General features: G+C 41.3%; 1 protein-coding gene across 2 annotated transcripts in view; it reads right to left on the reverse strand.

Annotated features, from left to right (window-relative positions):
* pcbp3 (poly(rC) binding protein 3) overlaps positions 1–10,263 on the reverse strand; it is a 54,691-nt gene extending 44,428 nt beyond the window's left edge. For both annotated transcript variants that reach the window (XM_030111463.1, XM_030111462.1), the window contains exons 1-3: positions 10,206–10,263; positions 7,592–7,698; positions 7,125–7,241 (exon numbers count right to left, since the gene is read on the reverse strand). The gene's annotated coding sequence lies outside the window, so the exon portion shown is untranslated. The remainder of the gene's footprint in view (positions 1–7,124; positions 7,242–7,591; positions 7,699–10,205) is intronic.
* Positions 10,264–15,881: the final 5,618 nt, after the last annotated feature.

Genomic DNA, 15,881 nt, shown 5'->3' on the forward strand with positions numbered 1-15,881 from the left:
ATCGCAAAATAATGAGGACACTGGATATCTTGGTGCCGGGAAGTAAATAAAAATGTATAAATAGTTGAATATACCTGCTCTGCAGAGACAGATTATTCACAGTGCTGTGAGTAAGCCTGGAAACTTGGTAAATGATCAAAAGAGTGTTTCTACAAATTTGCGCGACTTGTGCAGGATTAGTCTTAATTTCGTTAATGAAAACCTTTCCAGGGCAAAGCAGTTCAAATATCTTTCTTTCTGGTGGACGTAGCAGTGAGTCAGTGGGTTTTCAGGACTGGTGCAGTGATGAAGGAGCTGAGCAGGAAGGTGAAACACTGCTGCCTTCACCCGACGCCTCGAGCTGCAGGTCATGACCTGAAGAGTGAGATCACTGATACGGGTGGTGGTAATGAGTCCGCTGGACAGGGTAGCAGATGGGGTGAAAGATTCAGGAACTCAAAATAAAAAAGAGGAAGTGGTATTCTGCATTTAGTGGCAACGCTCAGCTATCTAGTAAGGATTGCTGGTGTTTGTACCACTCTGTTGGCAGACTAACAGCTTGGAGTGGCTCCAGTGTGATGGGAAGAAAACAATGTCTGATCTTTGCAGGGTTTTTTTGTACCAAAACACGTTGTGGGTTAAACTTGTGAGACGCTAAGAAACGTTACTCTGCATCCAGTTGCTCAGCTGTGGCCGGAGCATCTGTCTTCATCAGTTAGGTTTTAAAAGTTTATCCAAGTGAAGCTGCTAAATGTGACGTGTTCTACTTCTTTAAATCTTTGAGCCTGAGTGCTTTTGTTTTCTCATGTCCAGCAGTGCACCATCTGTCCAGGCTTCACTCTGTGAGTTTAGTGAAGGGAAATGAGATTAAAAAAACAAAAACAAAAAACAAGCCTTTAAGCAAAGATCCAGTGGTGATGCTTTCTGGGCTGTTGGTTCCAGCATCCAGAATATCATGTTTAAAATGTGGTGGTGCTTTAATGTTGATTATATTGGAATTAATGCACTAGAACCAGTTGTGTTTTTGTTTTTTTTACACTATTAAAGTTGAAGATTGCAACTTTTGGCAAACATGGAAACATCCAAAAACTATTGCCTGTCGAAATGCGATTCCCTGGTAGCTGTAGCGTTGTGCTGCATCCATCGTACAGGAGGTGTGTCACCATCTCAGCTGTTTAGTTACTTCTTTATTCATAATTCACATCTTTCAAAAGCAAATAAGTTCTGATTCACTCTTGAAAACTGAGTTGCCTCCTGTTGTCAATACTGGACTTTTAACATTATTAATCAACTCAAACAGATCAATATAGTGTGTGTACATCAAGGATGAACTTCCACTTGACTGATATGAGCGCAATAGAATGAGTACGGCCCCAACTTACAACATTTTCAAGTGAAAATGCAAAACTTTGGTTGCATGTTGTAGGTAAATTTAGACCACAATGGACATCTTTTTGAAAATGGCTCCCAAGGCGAAATGTTCAACTCATTCAACACTTCTGCGCAACAACAACGGCGGCCTCCGTTTTTAAAACGTTGCCATCTACACGCAGAACTTTTCTGAAACGAAAATGCAAAAATTTTGTGTCTTCACTTGAAATCTTGTCATATAAATGAGACTGTGTGTTCTAATGACTGCATTCATGTACAATTTTTTGTAAAAGATGTTGCCCAATCCACATGTGCACAGCTGTATTAAAGCCCCGGGTCTGCTTCATCTGTGTGCATGACATGCTGCCCTGTTCCCCCCGCAGGGTTATGAAAGCGAGCCAGTATGTGCTGATTTACTCCTATCAGTCCCCACCAGTCCTCTGTTGAGGGGATCACTGTGTGAGCCCTTTGTCTTATTAAAGTGCTGAAATCACATGTACATGTGTATTCACAGGCACGGACCAGCGTGGCTGAATGATTTGAATACAAACAGAATGAATCTGCTGCCTTACCTGGATGCTGAGCAGCTGCAGGACAACACCTTGAAATTTAATGATGCGACTCGGATTTGCTGTTCTACTGTTTTTAGTTAGTAAATCGTTCTACTTATGCACAATATTGACTGCAAATTGGAGAATCATCTGAGTGCTAGCATTACACAACATTCTTTTTGATTTACTCTTGAAAACTATTTAGCTGAAATATGAAATCCTCCGAAAGCCACCCAGCTCAGGCGTCTGGTTTAGTCCAATAATGTCCAATAGTGTACTGAATGCTGAATTCATTGTAACAGCAGAGTAGAAAATTCCAGGTACAGAACTGGCATGTCTCCAGAGCTGACCAAATCTGCAGAAAATAGCAAGGGTTAAAGGACTGATGTCTATCAGATGGTTCAGGCCGTGTTTACATGACATTTCAAGTGAAAATGGGAAACTTTAGTTCCGTTTTTGGTGTCTGTTTACTCGACAACAGAACTTGAAAGGTGATTTTTTTTTTTTTTTTTTTAAACGGCTCCCAAGATGGAACTTTTTAAAACTGCCCCAAGTCCATCTGCGTGCAAACGGGCGAAACTCAACTTTTCTGACATGATACTACTGCGAATGTGCACCTGGATCGTAGTAAATAGTTCTTTTGCACATGCATGATTAACAGTCTGTAATCTCCTGGGACTTGGTGGCTTTAGAGTTGAAATTGTCACATCATCAGTAGGGTAAAACTAACCTGCGTCACGACGGTCTTGCTATCTCCTCACTGAAACCAGAACAGCAGAAAATCTCCTCGAAGAGAAAGAAGTTAGGCAGAGGTTTTTTGCTTGTGAATGTGAGGTTTTTTTTTTTTCTCCCATTGTCACCTGCGCTTGCTCATGAGGAATAGTTAGCAACAGTTTTTTCTCTGTAAAAGTGCCCTGAAGTAACTGCTTTGTTATTGGTGCTATATAAATAAAAACTGAATTGAATTATGAAACGAGAAATCTGGCGATTAAGGCTCAGGGCTGTTGAACAACTTGGGGAAGAAAAAGGAAACTTTTCTCACACAAAACGTCCGAAACAGATATACTCAATTCAAACATGTTTACAGACAGCTATTGATTAGAGAGGATTCCAAATGATGGCGAACCTGTCCTTGTTTTAATAGTCAGTTCCAGAAAAATGTCACCTCAAAAGAGGTGAAGAATTTCACAAAAAAGCATCTGTGCTCACTTTCTGTCCTGTATTTCTTTACTTCTGCCTTGTTTGGTCACCAGCAGTAACTTTTCTCTTTTGATTATTCTTGTTTATAAGACGCTAGATCAGAGCTGTCAGGGCATATTCTGAAAAAAAATGGTCACCAGAGACCACAACATTTGGCCTTTCATAAGTTTCAAAGCGGTTGACGATCTGTGCTATCATATTCAAGTGTTAAAAATCAGTCAAGTGTCATGCGTGCCTCATATTCCACTGTGTTTTTAGTGTCTCCTGCGGACCAATTTAAAATGAACATCATCCAGACTTACGTTTGGACACTTCTGTTCTTCTTTGGAATTGTCACTGTTTCCCCTAAAGAATTTGTCTTTACAGCTTCGATGTCTAGACTGACACGTGGAAATAGTGTTCATGAGTTTTGCCGATCACAAAAACCCATTCGGGGATAAAACACCCTCCGTTCTCTGCACATACACGCCCCACATTCTCCACACAACCATACATTTAACTAAGTGGCTCTCTCTGGTTGGTTGTTGTTGCGCCTTTGATCCCTGCAGAGTTAATTCACTTAATATTAGATTCACATGGACACGGCAAGGGAAAAAAAACAGCAGTTGTCATTCAAGGGCGGATCCTTTCAGACTCTACATTCCAAGGCCGAATGTGTCATTACAAGCAGCAAGGTCCTTGTATCCCGAATGTTTCACCAGTGACTGCAGAAATATTCTGCTTTCCTTTGTGCGGCCGCCGAAGCCACAAAGGGTGCATCCTTGACAACAAGATGCGAGCTTGCTCCCTTGTGCTCTGTTTAATGGTGCGTTCAGGCGTGCTCGTCAACACTGGCAGGTGGGAAACGAGGTGCGAGTCCGTTACGTTGGCCAGGTTTCTCTGTCGCCCCCAGCCTCCAGCACGGCACCACGCCTTTTCAGGGTTGCACAGCAGAAACCAACGAGACAATCTGGACTCTGCTGCTCAAAACGAACAATATCTAAAGCTCTCGTTACAAGACAAAGTTTCAAGTGAAAAAAACCCTAAATGTTTGCATTTTTGTTTTAAAAAGTTTTGCGTTTACACTGCAGTGTTTTGAAAACGATGCCAAGGAAACAGCAGCTATGCTGTAAAGATGTAGTTTTCATATATGACCACTAGTCGGTGCTGTTGGTTGTTTTTATTATGAAACCACACTCGCACACACACACGCACACACACACACATGCAGAGAACAATGCGTTCTAAACATTAATATTGTAAATAGACATGATAGTGAAAATGCATTTTAGAAATGTTTTCAGTGACCGCTGTGTGGATGCCAAAAAGGAATAAAAATACTGATGTGCAAACAGGGCCTAAGTTTATCCATGCAGGGTGGAGGACAGAGGGTCTCCTGTCTCGTGTCTTTTATAGTTAAAGTTGGTGAATCAGCTGGTCACTGGACTTGAAGTGGCTCCGTAATAAAACAAGGTCAATTTTTCACTTATTCTAACGTGAGTTATTCATTCTAAGCCAAAGTTCTTAATGCCTCCAAATATGTTTAAAAACAAAAAAGTGGAACTGCCATTACAAAAATTGAGGTTGCAGCTCTCTGGTATTTCAAAAACAAAGAAGCTTTATTAAAACCATATCTACAAAATTACAGTTCAACATTCACTGAGTTGAAGGTTGTGGGCTGCTTGTTTTATGCTTTATATTTGTCTAAATGTTTTTTTTTAAATATATATTTGGTTTTAAAAAAATACATTTTTGATATTAGTTCTATATTTCCTAAGATGAAATATTGGTGAAACTAATGAGCTTTTGGACGATTAAAGCCATTTTAGGAGCGGCGTTACCGATGCCCCGTCTGCTAGCCGTATACGGATGTCCGCCGCTTGATTTTGGATCTAAATTTCTCCCGAAGCACTGTTCAGATCAGAAAAGTCTTCTGGGTGAGTATATTGTTCTACTTCATTTTATAAACAACGTGAAAGCTGTTTAAAACCGTACTTATCCTTTAAGTTTTGTCAAGTGAAAAAAGTTTCGGTATGTGGAAATGTCATGAAGGAGGGCTTCCAGGAGCCACTGAAAACACAAGTTTTTGATGAAGATTTTAAGATTTTAAAGGTGGAACTTCATAAAAAAAAGTCTGACTCACTCCAGGTGGAAACCGGGCAAAACGCAACACTTCTGAAACTCTGCTTTGGTGCTAAACATCTGTAATAAATCGTTCACAAGGAGATGAACAACGAGAGCTGTGGCGACTCCAGAGTGTCATGACTCCCGCTCCGTGTTCTGTGTCTGTGTACCTGCCATTCTGACTGTATTGTTCTGGGCACATGTGAGTGGATTGTCATTACAAAAACAAACAACAGCACCTTTTAGTGGCGATACATTCTAACTCCATCTGCTAGAGGTGGAACCACGTTGCATCTCTCCAAGTAGACGTGATCATGAGCAAAGCAAACGTTGTACAATAGTTGTACTATTATCATGAAGATGATCATCAATGTGTCTCACTAGAAGATCAACCACATCCACTGTCACTGTGACTGTATTTACTGTATGTGGACAGCACTTTGGTCAATCAGGACCCGGATTGGATAAACTAGGCATAGAAGAAGCGTGCATGTGTTTTGTTTTGTTTTTTTGTCTTTCCTCACGGCTTTCTCTGAACTTAATGTTCCCTGACGTTGATGTGATATTTTCAAACCTGTCAGTGGAGCCTTCGGTGACTCCCGGCTCCCGGTAAGATGGCAGAGGGTGTGATAGTGACACAGGCTAAAATCTGCCTGAAGGATTTCTTCCTCACACTCCAGAGTTCAGCAGTGAATAGACCCGACTGAACGAAGAGCAGCGGCACCTGTTCCACTGACAGGTGGTGATACTGAAGATCCTTCATGTAGTTTTCAGCTACTTGACTGGTGTCACCTTTCTAACAGTTGGATTTTTTTTTTTTTGATCTGAAGACTTTTGTGAATAGGATCAAGTACTTGAATCGCAGACACATGGAGGGAGGACAGCGTGAAATCGAACTAAATAGGTTGCATGCTCCGTCTGAGCTGCTCTCTGTAGTTACAGGTGTCGATCCGCACGCGACGCACTGGAGGAGTTGTAAAGCTGGTGAATTCCAGGAGCCGCTGCAGTAGACAGCTGTTTGTCATCTGACAGGATAATTTTATCAGAGACGCTGCTTGAGCTGATTCAGCAGAAACACTCGGCATATTCTCAGAATTGTAATATTCTTTGTCCTCCATCACCAGCTTTTTTTTGAGGAATTCCTTGAAATAAAATTATTTTCTAATCAGTAGCAGGGATGCACCGATACCACTTTTTCAAAAGACCAAATTGATTGGTTTTCACCTCACACGGCGGCTTGTGAGTGTACATTCCGTGTCATTTCAACAGCGATTACAGTTTAGATTAGATTGGATTCATCTTGTAAAAGGACCAACATACTCAAAGAAACCCGACACTAAACGCTCTCCGTTACACTCCTGATGGTCTTCACTACGTACATCGCCTGAACTTGAACTTTGACCTCCCTGCTTGTTGCAGGGATGCAAGCACAAAGCAGTGGGTCCAGTTCAAGAGCGGGCCTGCTGTGGTGAAAATGGAATTGAAGAGCTAAGTCTCACGGCCATGTGTTGCCATGGAATTCAAATCAAATTAATCATTATTTGCGACCTTAGTCTGAATGAATGGATGGATTATTTATGAGTACAGCTCTCTGGCTCTCCCTGGATTGCAGTGATAGCCAGAACTTATTTAAACTGAGGAGAAAGGAAGGGGGGGGGGGGGGGGGTTTGAGAGTAAGCCTTGCAGAGATGCACGGATATTGTAGAGATACAAAAACAGACCAGTGGTGGCTGCGGACGGTTTGATTCTCAAAAGATGGGCTTAAAATCTCACTCCGCCTCAAATAAAACCACAAGACTGAAATATAACATGTTGACGTGTCAGTCACACAACCTTCATCAACCAATATGTGTTCCAACATTTCCCTAAAGTGAACTGAAGGCATCAAACTCATCAGTTTAAAAAAGCCTGGTTACTCACCAGGTTTGTGCTGGGCGTTGTGTTCCCAGGACATATAGGACTCCAGAGCAATGTTGGTCTCACGCAGATCAGTTCATCAGCCTTTGGACTTCCCCTCAGGTTGATAGCCAGCCCATGCTGAGTCGAGACGAGAAGGCAGATTAGCAATGCTTGCAGCAGAGGACACTACAGCATAGAAAATAAACACGCTTTAAAGATCTACCTGTGTTGCCATCTCCTACTACGAACAGTTTAATAATTTATTTCCTCAAAATTCTAAGTCTTTAGAAATATCTTTAAAAAATGTACTGAAGCGTGCGTCGTCAATGCGAAGGTCAGTATTCTGGGTGAAGCCTTTATCTGTGCTAAAGATCGATTCTTTTTTGAAGCCGACCAGGCCTCTGTCTGCACTGACAATCAGCATCCAGCAGCCCATCACTCATGTTACTCACAGTGTGTGCAAGAAATAACAATAAGGTGTGTCTGACCGAAGAGGGATCCCAAAAGTCTTCTTGTTTTTTTCTTCCAGGTCATGTGACCCGTGGCTATCAGCCTTCCAGTGGAATCGGGTAAGTGGAAGTGCCGGTCGATAGATCTAAACAGGAGACAGGGGCAGAAACGTGAATGTATTGTGATTTGATTGTTGGATTTCCTTGACTGAACATGTAGTCAAAGACACAGCGTACTGGATGACTTAGGAAACATTAATAATTACAAAGAAAACCTCAAAAATAAGAAATTTGAGTCATTAGGTTCCTTTTCCATTTGCATTCTAAATGAAAGACACATCGTGTGCTGCCTTTTCAGTCTATTTAGAAAACTCCAAGTGTTTTCATGGCTCCATGCACTGATGTCATGTCCACGAACACTCAAAGTGCAATGGAACTTTTCCGTTTTCACTTAAAAATGTAATGAAAACTGGGCTTAAAACTGTTTTGAAAACATTGGCAACTGTCAGTCATGTTGGAGCTCACAACAATTAGAAATGTCACATTAGTTGACTTACATACTTATGTTCAAGTTTAGAAACAAATCAAACCATAAATCCACTAAAAGGTCATCTGGAATCAATTAAAAAAAAAGAGACCGAACCTAAAGTAGTCTTCCTTGGAGGATGAGTACTGTGTGAGTGTGAGTGCTAATGATATTGAGGCCGGTGGTAATCAGGGCAGATCCGCCTGCCTCAGTTTATCATCATTATTGTGGGATTCTTCCAAGGTCAGTCTCCCACCCAGCCACACCAGTAACACTGCTGCTGATAATGAAATGTGCTGCACAGCACTCACATCTCAGCAATGTGGGTAGAAGGAATAGACTTAATGCAATTTGTTTGAGTAAATACAGTGCAAGGAAAGATACTGATTTATCACTTTATGTAATAAAAGTGCTTTGCTGAAGTGTTTATGATTGTTTAATGGTCACTGGAACAGCGCTGATGCCGTTCTTCCATGTATAAGCATTCATGAACGTATTGGCTGACCAGTCTGTATCTCCAGCAGTTAAGCAACATTGGTAGAAATATATGAAGAAGCCAGACAGCTTTCTTTCATTTCTGCCGTCAATCAAAGCTTCTTCGCTCACTTCAAAGCGCTAAAAATCCAATTTCAACCGTCGTGTTGTTTACTCTTACTGTCCTGAAGACATGGACAAAGATCCGAGGCTCAGGCAGTGAAGAGGGCTTTCTTCCATACCCACGGTTCCTGGTTCAATTCCCGACACTGCCAATTTAAACTATCCACTGAAAACTCAACTTTTTGAGAACAATTTCCAAGGTGGAACTTTTTGACAACGCTCTGACTCCATTGCTGTGGAAGCGGGGTAAAATGCTCCATCTCCATGGAAACTTAGGGAAATCCCAGTTTTTGTCTACATCGAAACACGGGGGGAAAAGAAACTTTTCATAAATTGTAGGACTGCACATGCGCACCATAGTCACAGTAAATAGTTCTTCTGCATAGGCACGAGTAAATGAACAATAAAAATAATGGCTGACACCGGAGTCATGAGCTCCTGTCCATATTGTCCTGGAAGTTGGTCATGTCTGTGTAATCACCGTTGTTAATGTTTACAGTACATTTTCTCAGCACATGTGTGCATTAATTTACACATTATTGCAAAAATCAAAACAACTAACTTGTGGCCCAACATGCTAACTTCATCGTTTTCAGCTTTTAAACAGACGTCATTTTCAAAACATTACATATAAACACATTTTTTCTGAAAGAAACTGCCAAAAATGACCTGTTTTTGCTTGAAGCATTGTGTTGTATATGTGCCCTGACACTATTAATAATATCCTTAAATATTCTCATTGCAAATGTACAATTATCACTGGCTGAGTTCTCACTGATTTTCCTATTTTCATATTTATGAAAAGACTAGAGACAAACTTAATTCAGTAGACGGACCCCACAGCTACACACATTTCTTCACAGGGTAATAAGTTGCCCTCGCTGTGGCGTGAATGTGGCTGAAAGTGCTGAAAATACAGACATACACTGTAAGTACCATTCACAGCTGAATTATTATTGCTGTTGAAGTGATTCAACTTATAATTGGCAGCTTTTAAAGAGGGGTCCGAACACATTCAGCTGCAAACATCAACTTTACTCATCTCCAGAAATAATTATGAGATGATGTGTATAAATACATTCCCTAATGTAATATGGCAGCATTCAGCAGAATAAAATGATTAAAGTGGATTCAGTTAATTAAGTTAAAGCACACACACTGGAACGAGGCTCCGGATAAATGGAGCAGATTGGAAGATTCTGGGTGGGAATCGCTTTTATAATACACAAAACACACACATATGCAAAAAAAAAAAAACAAAACATGTTTTTCCTGTTTGACACTTTAGATTGTACACTTTCATTTATTGTAAATTGTGATTAGCCTGTAGAAATGTCTATTTAAGCCTTGTATGGTTGATAAACATGACTGTTAATACCCGAAAGGCTCTGCATTTGCATTTGCATTTTGCTTTCACAGAAGCTGCTGCTCACTGAAGTTTCCCATGAATGCAAGCACATTGCAGACATCCGTGAAACCTGGGCTGTGGGGATAAAAGGAATTTAAGTGCATGTGTTTGGATGTACTTACTTTGCTGCGACTGGTCAGCAGAAGATCAAATTAACTGTGGCGACTGGATTCAAAGGATCTGTTTGGGAGGGGGAAATGCAACTTTTAAGAAGTGTCCGAAAGCACTTTGCATGCTGTTAAAATGCATATCCTGAAATCACTGAGTGCTTCATGGGTGCAGATGTGCTGTGAGTGTTTCTTACTGTTGTGCTGCTGCTGGGATGTTTCACAGACTCTGAGGGGAGGAGAGGACAGGACAGGAGAGTCTGTGGGAAGAGAAAGCCATTCATTATCGCTTGAGAGTGAATCCAGTTATGTACAGTACACACACACACACACACACACACACACACACACACACACACATCAGTTTTAATCTCCCTTCCTCTCTTTTTCAAGGCGCTCGCTGCCCTCTGCTGGTGCTTCATGAGACTGACACAACATGCTTCAGTTCCACGTTTCTTGATAAATTGCGTTTGTTACATGAAATTCCTTGTATTTTTATGCAGGTTTTGTCTGTTATTGGCAATTCAAATGAAATTTTTTGAACTCAGCAATCAGCTTTCCAATTTTTTTCTTTTTTTTGATGCTTCAGTTTCTCGTTTTCATCTCATCACGATTCCCTGATCACGACGAGTGTCTTTTTTTTCCAACAGTGACAACAAAAGAGCTGAAAACACGACAGGAGGCGAAATAGATAACGGCAACTGAAGCGAATATTCTAGTTTGTGAGAGCTCTGTGGATGCCAGGACGCCTCAGCGTTGTTGGGATTGTGGGTAGACAGGGATGCTGAGTCCGAGTATTTTTGAGAACCTGCTCGTGACCTTTGACCCAGAGGTTTGGGTGTGCTTGCAAAGCCAAAATGCGGGTACATAATTGCCAGTAGCAGTGCTGGTTGGGGTGAAGCCCAGGCGGTGTAGCTTGTCGATTGTGAGAAATGGTGTGTGCAGGATTTTGGCAGGACGCTGGATGAGTTGTGTTTTGTCCTGGAGAAAGTGTTACTGCAAATATTTTGTGTTGAGATGCTTTTGATTGCAATTTGTATTCTGCATCAATCTTTTTCTTTCTACAAAACCACAAAACCACATATTAGCTAAGTAGCACATCTTACACTCAAGATACATTGGAAAACACACAACTTCATGTATTCTTTAACACAAAACCACATTTTAGTCAGATAGATAGATAGATAGATAGATAGATAGATAGAGTCTGTGTCCAAGCTAAGGACCTCCAGACTGATAAAGATGATGAGATCCTGCTCCATGTCTAATTATTTAAATCTAATTGTGTTTTGTGTCAAAGTGGGCCATTTACACCTTATTATTGTGTATTTATTACAGACAGCAGGGTGCCGTGAACAGCCGACAAGACTAATGAGATATTATTCCACTGGATTCTGAATAATTTTTGCTATTATCATTAATTTATCTAAGAGACACTTATCTGCATGCTTGGGCATTTAAACTGTGAGTGTGTATATATTTGCACTTGTGTGTAGATGATGTGCCACTTATGATTTTAAAATTTAACTCAAAAATTCACACATATCATCATTTATAAATCTGTGTATTAGATTGTTTTCTCGCTGGATATTTGGGGCTGTGGCTGTTTGTCAGGATTCGATCTACATACATGAAAAAGTACTGTTCAACGTCTCTTGACTGAATCTGGGGACTGTGGACGTTTCCTCTTGTGTTTGGCTTCACTGTCATGTTTCAGAGGTTTTGAATGGGATCCTCTGTCGAGGAAATTCAGAGTCCAACAGGTGATAAATCACTGCTTTAAGAGTTTTACACGTTCCTGAAAATATTCACCCCGACATTCTGATCCACAGTTTTTCAGGTGATAACTGCACTTTTCAGGAATTACACTGAATTCTAGCATCTCATTCGGTGGGGGCCTTGTTTTAAGTATCACTCTGGTTTAAGTAGCGGTTAATGTATGCTGCAAGCAGCCTTTGGAAGTTAATAGAGTTAAATGATTTGCTTGTATCACACACGCGAGCAAGAAGCCAAGAAGGGAGAAGGAGGGAGTGCATAACCTCATAAGATCTGCAGCCACCACGCGCTAATCTCATCCTCAGAAGCGTGGTGGCCATCTGATCATCCCGTGGCTTTAGCTCTGCAGCAGCAGAGGTGAGGTGGGGGGTGGGGGGTTTGGGGGGGGGTGGGGGGGGGGGGCGCTGCGGAGGTCCCCGGAGGTGAAACGCTATTAGTGCGCAGCATGAAAGTCAATGAAAAGGACCCCAGCGTGCTCCAGTCCCCCGACAGTATTAATGTTTAATGATATCTAAAAAGGCTAATTCCCTCCCCTCCCCCCCCCCCCCCCCCCCCTCCCTCCCCCACTCCTCGGCCCTCTTATCCTCTCGTAAAATATCCTCACAATATCATCACCTCCTCAGATTAGAGCGCTGACCCCGTCTGCTGAAGGACTCACCCTTCACTCCGGGTAAACTCGTCTCGCTCTCATCCTTTTTTTCACTCTTGTTCAGACTCACTGTTCAAATACGAGCACCAGTGCATCCTGGGAGGTTTGTGAGATGGGGGGCAGCAGAGGACCGTGTGTGGAATGTGGAGTGCAAGTGGTGTGAGGGTGACTGTGTGTGCAGGGCTCTCTGACTGTAGAGGAGTTTTCAGCACCATTTAAGTTGAACCATTACACTAAATTCAACATTTTCATAAAGCTGCGTTGCTTTATACGTGGCTCGGTGCACCGTTGTCGATTAAGCAGACCCCAAAACGCAGAGAACATTTTCTGTTTTCACTCTTAAGCGTGTTAAACAAGCTGCATACATCTGTTGAACCCTGACAGACTTTTCCCAACTTAGTTCAGTATGAAAAAAGGGGAAAATGATAAAATCGACATCTCAGTATAAGTTCCAGAATGAAGCGATCACTGTTGTTATTCCACTGCTGCTGAAAACAAACATCCAGTTAATTAAATCCATTCAAAAAAAAAAATAAGTGCGAGTAATTGATAATTTTATAAGAGACACTCACAAATATCTGCCCACACTGTTACCACAATGCTAAATGTAGCTCGTGAAAAGAGGAAGCAGCCATGTGTATATTGAATTAAACAAGCCACATTTTCAGTAATGTGATGATTACATGCTTGGCGGACACTGAAATGAAGAAGAGAAAAAAAAAATTACGAGCGTCTCTCCTCCAGGAGCTGAAATTGAATTGTAAACTTTTCAAAAGGCTCGGGTCCTTCGCCGCATTATTCACAGAAAAGTAAAACAGCAGGAGAACATCCACATTTTGAGTTTTCTGTGGATGAAACCTCACTTTTGCACATCATTTTTAATATCTTCATGACAACACAGGCTTTTCATTTGCAAGGAATTTGCAGAAACATGTTTGTAGCAGTAGTTTGACCACGAACCGAATGTGCTGACAAAACACAAAAACAAGAGACAGGGTTAAAGTTCAGCCACGTTACGTGGGAAAACGCATCGTTTTTGCATGTCTGTTGCAGAAAAAGTTTGCGTTTACAGGGAAAAGTTTTAAAGACTGTCCATCTACTCAAAACTGGCAACTCTGAAAGCTATGTAGTTTGAGTTGTTTTCAAAATTCTCCTGTGTGAACGCAAAGTTTCTTGGAAAAAATATATTAAACTAAGTCACTATGTAGCGGAAAAAAACAATCTACATGTGTGACTGAGGAAAATGAAGCCTCGGTGTGGAGCCTAAGCTTAAAAAAAGTGAAAATCCAACATAACTGACAAACGAAAGAACACTGGGTTAAGAGAAAAAATGCGATAATCAGTCATTTCATATCTTGCAGACCCTTTTTTATGAGGTTAGCAACTAAATACATGTGTACTTCTACAAATGTGTATTTTCTATATGTGCAGTGAGCTAAATATAATGAGGGGGATCATGGTCGGACCTCTTTCCCATTATCAGCAAGCAAACTGCAGGTATGTTCAAATAGTTCGTGTAGAATCATTTTCAAGCCGCTTGGTGCCATTTCCATCGATTTAATGATTTAATGGCACTGCAGCAGCACTCCTGTCAAATGTGAACATATTGATCGATACTAAGTGAAGTGGTTAAAGCTGAATTCCATTAACAATTACATCCCATTTCAAACTGAAGCATTGCCTGGCTGCCGCTGTTTTAATAGGACTGATTATCTTTATTGTCATCGCTGCACATTTGCTGTGAACTTTTTTTTTTTTTTTTTTGCTGCATTTAATGAAATCATCTATTTGGCAGAAGAATAATGTTAAGACATAAATATTTCTCACAGTGTCCAAGAAGTCAAAAGGATTTTTTTTTTTTATTTTGTGCAATAAATGAATCTTTAATCGCCGTGATGATGATGTTGAAGATGATGATGGTTGTGTCATTGTACAGAGATGTAAGAAAGAATCAAAACACTTGGACTCATCAAATCCTGCTTCACCGCAGCGTTTCCTCTCTATTTATCAGTATTAAATTAAATCCTCAAGCTGATGCACAACAAACTATATACGGTGCTGCTGCTTCAGGACGGCAGGGCGCTTCAAAACACAGACCTACTCGCTCGTGCACACGCAGCGAAACCCACCGACGAGGCACGTCCGCACACACCGACACATTCTCAAGGACACAAACAAATGCTCGGTGCAAGCAGGCGAAAAGTCAGAGGAAATGCTTATGCCTACAAACCCGCTCACGAGGGGCTGTGCAGCACTTAAGTGGCCACTTCCACACACAAAGGCCAATCACGGGAGCTTAGCCGGCCCCAGCCAGCTTTTTTAGCAAATGTTGCTGCCGCCGAAAACGCTTGCTTAGTTAACCCTGTGTGAGAAAATGTGCCTCCATCACTCAAGTCTGGGCTGTGGCAAAATGCTGGGCTTTGAAGTCATTGTGTGGAGGATGACTGGGCCTCGTCAATCGCGAGGGGGGGGATTAGTCTTGCTGTGTTTATTGGGGAGTGTGCATCAGCTTTCTTGACTGCAGCATTTTAAGGATTTCTGCTTCAGAGGTGATTTTTTTTTTTTCCAGCCAAATACTGACACTGCATGAGGACAACATAAATACTCCAGCAATGCACAGCTGTCACACAGCTGCGCATTTACATTTCACCTTCGTAGAGACGAGCAGTTTGCTGAAGTTTCTGTGCACTTTTGCATCGTAAAAGTTTGCAGAAAGGATAACTTTTCTGTTTAATAAACACATTTGTGATCTTAAATGCACATCTTACATTATAAAAATATTAACAGACAAAACAAAACCAAGTATTGCAACAAGTGAACAGGCTTCGGTTTTGTTTTCCTTTCAGAAAAGTTTTGCATTTACACAGCATCGTTTTTTGAATGAAGCAGCAGAGATTCTGAAAACAGTGTAGTTCGCACCGGGCCACAACTTAGTGCTGTTGGTTGTGACAATTCCAACAATAGCAAGTTCATGAATGCGCATGTGCAGAAGAGCTATTTACTCTACCTGTAATGCACAGTACAAGTGATTTTGAAAAAGATAAGTATCAAAAGTAGCAATTTCCCCCGTTTCCTCAAAGACGAAGTCAGACTATTTTCAAACTGTTCCACTTTGGGAGCTGTTTGTCAAAAAGTCGCATTATCAGTGACTCCAGGCAAAAATGTGAGAGCAAACACCGAAAAGACAACCAAAGTTTTCCATTTTCACTCCAAAGCGTTGCGTCAGTGAAGCCAATGGTAAGTTGGCATCATTCCCTTGTTCTCAG

Source organism: Salarias fasciatus, chromosome 16 (assembly GCF_902148845.1).
Source record: "Salarias fasciatus chromosome 16, fSalaFa1.1, whole genome shotgun sequence".
NCBI classification, from domain to species: domain Eukaryota; kingdom Metazoa; phylum Chordata; class Actinopteri; order Blenniiformes; family Blenniidae; genus Salarias; species Salarias fasciatus.